This window comes from Hylobates moloch, unplaced genomic scaffold (genome assembly GCF_009828535.3).
Source record: "Hylobates moloch isolate HMO894 unplaced genomic scaffold, HMol_V3 SCAFFOLD_5, whole genome shotgun sequence".
NCBI classification, from domain to species: domain Eukaryota; kingdom Metazoa; phylum Chordata; class Mammalia; order Primates; family Hylobatidae; genus Hylobates; species Hylobates moloch.
This window is the reverse complement of record NW_026652280.1, coordinates 71,004,412-71,010,682: the sequence shown is the minus strand read 5'-3', so window position 1 is coordinate 71,010,682 and position 6,271 is coordinate 71,004,412. Positions and strand designations below refer to the sequence as shown.

Below are 6,271 nucleotides of genomic sequence, written 5' to 3'. Positions count from 1 at the left end.
CCCTCCGCGCCCCCGCCCTCGTCCCGCCGCTCGCCAATGGCTGCGGGCCCCGCCCCCGCCGCCCCCGCTCGACGCCGCGGCCCGGCCTGCAGAGCCGAGGGAGGACGCGCGGGCGCCAGTCGGGGGACTTTTGCCGGGAGCCGGGCGGAAAAGGACGGGCCCGGAGGTGGCGGGGAGGAGACGGGAAGGAGCGCGGCGCCCGCCCCCACCACCGTTTTGCTGCCCCTTGTGGTGCCCCGCCCGAGGGAGACGCGAGTCGGTCCTGGGCGTCGGGGCAGCGGAGCCGACGTGGCCCGCGGGGTCCCAGCGCCGCGCCCGGGAGCCCTGCAGCCGCCCGCGCCGAGTCCAGTCCAGCCGGGAGACGGCCCTGGGGCGCGGCAGTGGAGCTTTTCAGGGTCTCTGCCCCCTACCCCCCCACCCCCTGTCGCACCCCAGGCACACGTTCTTAGGGCCTCTTCGTCCTGCTGTTTCCGTCTCCGGAGATACAGAGGCCATTCCTCTCCGACGACTCCCACCCCTTTGGAACGGGGTTTAGCTAAAGTGACTACAGGGCTGGATCCGAAAATGAACAACCCTTGCGCCGGGTCTATGCAGCCTACCCCTCGCGCGTTGGCGAAGAAATGCGCTTCGGCCTGGGAGGGCGCGCGAGAGTCCGTCTTCCTGGCCAGTTTTGTGTGGTGGAAAGGAATGACCGCTGATGCCGAGCCGGGTGACTTGGATTTTAATTCTAGCTGTTTTCAGTTAGCTCTGCGCTTCAGCGGACTCGTCTGTTAACGGAAAAGGTTATCTTAGGGGACCATCGAGAGCCTTTCAGCCTCCAAAATGCGGGATGCTCTGGCCTCTGCAGTCAGAATGGGCATGCATCAGGGCTTTTGCGGGAGTTTCCTCACGTGAACGCTGCAGGCTGGGACCACCGGGGTAGCCTCTGCGTCCCCTCCCAGGCCCGTGGAAACGCCGCACATGGAGAAGCGACGATGTTCTGTAATTTGCACTGGCACTTTCTTTTTAGATAGATGAAAACTTTGGGAAATTCCTAATTGTGTGTGTGCATGTTTGTATGTTTGGAAGGGAGTGGAGAACTTTTAAAAGTTTTTCTTCTGGAGTTTTGCAAATGTTTCCAAATTGAGGAATTTTTTTTAACCCTTGGGTCCCCGCCTCCCCACTGCTCTCTCCACCCCAGTGCTGCTCCTCGGCCTTCTTGTGGGTCCCCACACCTCTTTACACAGCCACACGCTCAGGGAGCAGATGAGGAAGCCACAGCCCAGCCCCTGCGCTCCCGTTTCGAACTATGAGCCTGAGATTACTCAGCCACCTTCTCCCGAGTCCTCAACGCCCTTATTTAGGCTGTTTCCGTTGCTTAATTATTGACTCCAACGAGTGCTACCTTAACCCATCTGGCCGGCCCGAAGTCTAGTGTGGGGAGCCCGAGAGCGGAGGGCCTGTGCCATCCCTGGAAGAACCTTCCTCCAGCTTACTCTCTCTAAGAAATCCAGCCATCAAGTGGTTTAAAAGAAAGTGTCTACTTTAGAAGCTTTGGTCGTTTGCTGAAATCGCCACCCTTTCAGTACTAGCCCTTGGGCTGGAATTTAAGTCCGGGGGTCTGATCGAGCCAGAAAGTAGGTGTCAGCGTGGCTTCAGGAAGTCCGTTGTCACTTGGATTTGACAAGGGACAAGCCGACCTGCTGGTTTCTGGGCTCCTGCTCGCTCTGTGCTCTGCGCTGTCTGCAGGGATTGTTGCCCGCGGAGTGCGCTTTGTCTGGAGAAACTCGGTGCTCAAAGAGTGAGGAGACCGAAGAGTGAGGAGACCGGGAGGAAACCTTCCCCCTGCAAAGCTTATCTCCCTTCCCTCCCATCAGAGGCGGGGCCCCGCAAGACACAAGGGATTCCCCGCAGAATGAACCAAGGCCTCCCCAGGACATGGGGACAGTTCTGCTGTGCAAAGCCTGAATTCACGTGGCTTTCCTGAAATGGCTCCCAGTCTCTCTGCAGCCTTGGCCTCTCTTTGAATCCCAGTCCTGACTTCCCTGGTGTCTGTTGGCCACCCCCTTCTGGGAGCCGGCAGGTGAAGCCCTAACCTGTCAGCCCGGCCTGGGGCTTTCCAGGCTCTGGGCCCCCTACCCTCCCGATCTGTGGCCCTCACTCCTCCTGGGCAAGGCTGTTTGTGACGTGGTGTGTCCAAATGCACACAAGCCGCAAACCAAACTTAAAAAAGCGTAGAGGACGCATTCTCTTCTCCTACCTTAAACAATACACCATGGTATCTGGAAAGCCAGGTTCCAGTTTAGAATTCTCAGGCTAGGCCGGGCACAGTGGTTCACGTCTGTAATCCCAAAACTTCCCAAAGCTGACATGGGAGGATTGCTTGAGCCCAGGACCTCGAGACCAGCCTGGGCATTATAGCAAGACCCCTGTCTCTACAAAAAGTTAAAAAATTAGCCAGGCATGATGGTACATGCCTGTACCCAGCTACTGCAGAGTCTGAGGTGGGAGGATTGATTGCTTGAACCTGGGAGGCGGAGGTTGCAGTGAGCTGTGATCATGTCACTGCACTCCAGCCAGGGTGACAGTGAGACCCTGTCTCAATAAAAAAAAGAAAAAAAAGAAATCAGTAGACTTCTTGGGCTCCTCATTGATTTGCATCAGGGCATGGAAGTGGGCGGGGGTGGTCTCAGCCTGCAGTCCTCACTTTCAACACCCGTCTTTCTCCCCACCTCCAATTCTGTCCCACACTGAGATGGGTCTCCTGTACATGCCCTGTGGACACTTCAGTCCTCACCCGCTCACAGCCATCCCAGGCCACCCTGCGGGAAGAAGGGGCCCTAGGAGTAGGTTTGGGGAGGTCTGGGCAGGGACTCCTGAGGTCTGGGGGCTGAGGTGCCATCTAGGAGCTGTGGGCACATCCCAGTGGCCCTGTAGGGAGGGGGCAGGCAAGGACAAGGCCCCTCACCTGGGTCGAAGGCAGTGACGGCGTTCATGACTTGGTGCTCTGGGCGAGCCACGTTACCTGTGCACTCCTGTCTGCTCACTTTCCTCCTCCTCTTGCCTGTCTCTTCTGTGCCTTTGATCACAGTCTTGCTTCTCAGAACGCCTACTTCTGTTTCATGCATGTGTAGGGAGGATTCCAGGCTCACTGCCCAGATTTGAATGCTGGTGTTTACACACACCTGGACCGTGGGAGATGGCTGATGAGTGTTTCTTCCTCTCCCGCCCTTTTCTGGGCTGCACCAAGGAAGAAGACAGGAGGGTCTTGTCCTCTCCAAATGCTGAGAAGTCCCTGGGGAAGGAGACCCGGAGGAGCCGATCGGGGGCTCTTGAACTAGGCTGGTAATGGCCGTGAGTGGTGTTATTTTCAACTAAACCCCCAAATCTGGAAAAATGAATGACATCAGACCCTGGTGTTTTTATGTGACGTTCCTCTTGGTGGATAAAGGATGGAGTTTCTCCAGAAAGAAGTGGACATTTCACCTGCCAACTGTGCAGGGAGAGGCAGAGGCCGCGACAAGAAGTGGAGAGTGGGAGGGTGCCATGGGGAGGCTGGGAAGGCTGGGGTGCCCTGGTGTTGACTCTCTCTGGGCCCTGGGAGTTGCCTTGTGGATTTCAAGGACTGGAACACACTTGCTGCTCCCCACTGCCTCGCTGGGGAAGGGAACCTGTGGCTCCCAGCGGCAAGCCAGGTGAGCAGGCGTCAGTTCTGAGTTAGGCTGACAATAAGCTCTCCTGCTACCTGGTGCCTTCGGTGAAGCGTTGTCAGAATTTACTCTCTGCAGATTCTCCTGGAAAGGGCAGCCATGGTCCTCCTGATCTGGCGAGTGGGCACTGGGGCCAGTATCGATGGGTGGATGAATGTAACCATGATCCATGGTGTTCTTAGGTCAGTCGGTCTGAGCGGTCTTGGTTACAAATAGGGGAGTCAAAGTTTATAAAGGCGGCCTGGGGACCCGCTAAACACTAGACTGTGTTTGCACAGTCAAGTTAAATGTATTCTCTTGGATTCTAATTCTTTTGAAAAATAATATTTTGTGCTTGCTTTGGCAGCAGTATACTAGAATTGGAATGATACAGAGAAGATTAACGTGGCCCTGCACAAAGATGACATGCAAATTCATGAAGCGTTTCATATTTATTTATTTATTTATTTTGAGACACAGTTTCACTCTGTCGTCCAGGCGGAGTGCAGTGGTGCAATCTTGGCTCATTGAAACCTCCGCCTCCTGGGTTCAAGTGATTCTCTTGCCTCAGCCTCCCAAATAGCTGGAATTACAGGCGCACATCACCACACCCAGCTAATTTTTGTATTATTAGTAGAGTCAGGGTTTCACCATGTTGGCCAGGCTGGTCTTGAACTCCTGACCTTAGGTAATCCGCCTGCCTCAGCCTCCCAAAGTGCTGGGATTACAGGTGTGAGCCACAGTACCTGGCCTAAAAAAAAATTATTATTATTATTTTTGAGATGGAGCCTTGCTCTGTCACCCAGGCTGGAGTGCAGTGGTGCAATCTCAGCTCACTGCAAGCTCCGCCTCCTGGGTTCACGCCATTCTCCTGCCTCAGCCTCCCGAGTAGCTGGGACTACAGGCGCCAGCCACCACGCCTGGCTAATTTTTTGTATTTTTAGTGGAGACGGGGTTTCACCGTGTTAGCCAGGATGGTCTTGATCTCCTGACCTCGTGATCTGCCCACCTCAGCCTCCCAAAGTGCTGGGATTACAGGCGTGAGCCGCCGCACCTGGCCAAAACTTTTTTTTAAAAGAAAAATAATATTTCACATAGAGTATTAAAAAAATAGTATTTGATCAACCAGAGAACCATGCTCACAGGCCAAATGGCTATGAGAGGAGCCTGTTCCAGAGAGTCCCAGGGAGTGTCTGGGACAGGGACAACCCAGCATAGTACAAGGGGCTCTGGGAAGCTGCAAAGTGCGGGGCTGTCAGGTCAGGCTGCTGGGGTGGGCTTGACTCTAGAGTCATGTGCTTTATGATGGGCCAGTAGTTCATATGACTGGCCTCGGTGCACCTTGAGACCCTCATCTGTAACGAGGGATCCCAGAGCACCCAACACTGAGGGTGGTGTGTGAATCAGGCAAGATAGCCCTCGCTAGAGGCTGGGTGTGGACGGCAGGCCCTCCCTACATCTGCAGGGCCCAGGGTAAGTGTGCGGATGGGGGCCCACAGGGCACATGACTGTGTTTAAAGTTATGGAATATTACTAATAATATGTTTTATTTTCATGCTTTGACAAACATGTACTTTTATGTCACTCTAGTAGGCCAGGTTTGAATTGAGAACTTCCTGATGGGTTGTTCAGAATTCTCTGCTGATTTGGACCACATTGGAGAGCTGGCCCCAGACCTCAACCTGATCCTCTTATCTTTAGCAACTCCTGTTTGCACCATGGGGCCCTGTTTGAACACAGTGAACATCTGGCTCTATACGTCCAAGCGGTTATCCTCCCTGAGCTGGCGAGGGCACACATGCTGGTGGTGAGGCCTGCTGCAGGGAGGCCGGTGGGGCCCACATCCCTGGGTGCAGGCCCAGGGCTCAGAGAGTTCCAGGGTGGGCGCCCAGAGGCAGGCCTACAACACAGAGGCAAATCTCCTTGGCCTTGCATGCGGCTCACTCTGTGGGGGACTCATGCTGGGGGAGCCCGACCCAGGGGCCCCCTGGCTTGAATCAAAGGCTGACAGTGCTTCCAAGTGAGGTGGGGTGGGGATGATGTGGTGGGGGGTTCACTCCCCAGAAATCTTGCCGTGCACCCCTGTTTAAGAATCACTAATTTATCAGTTCTCTTTCATGCAGTACACATATATTAAGTGTCAACCGCATACCATGCATTTTTCTTGGCTCTAGGGACACAAAGAGGTAGACCCTGCCCCAAATAGCTGTCCTAGAGTGCCGCAGATAGGGTGACAGCAGTGGGCACAGGCCTGGTGGGCATAGAGTTCCAGCTAACTTCCAAGGAGGGACAGGGCCTTTCCAAGAGAGGAGATGCAACCTATTCCACTTTTGGCAAAGCCCAGCAGGGGCGAGCTGGCTCCTAAAGTGGGAAGGAGAGTGGCTCAAATGCTAACAGGCTCCATGAGCAACGTGCATGTGCTGGTCCCACCATTCAGAGGGCCTGGAAGCCCCAGACAAGGGAACCCAACCCTCGGCAGCTCTTTTCCCGGGGCCTCCACTGGGCTTTGGTGAGAGGGGCAGGCGTGCAGATGCGGCTGCTGTGCTCCCCCATCTGAGCTGCCCTGCAGGGCCAGGCCATTCCCCATAGTGCCAGGCAGAGTG

The 6,271-nt window shown here is 55.4% G+C and overlaps 1 non-coding gene across 1 annotated transcript; it reads left to right on the top strand.

Annotated features, from left to right (window-relative positions):
• Positions 1 to 4,020: 4,020 nt before the first annotated feature.
• LOC116469982 (U6 spliceosomal RNA) lies at positions 4,021 to 4,124 on the top strand. The gene has a single exon (XR_004248429.1). It is a non-coding gene; the product is annotated as a U6 spliceosomal RNA (small nuclear RNA).
• Positions 4,125 to 6,271: the final 2,147 nt, after the last annotated feature.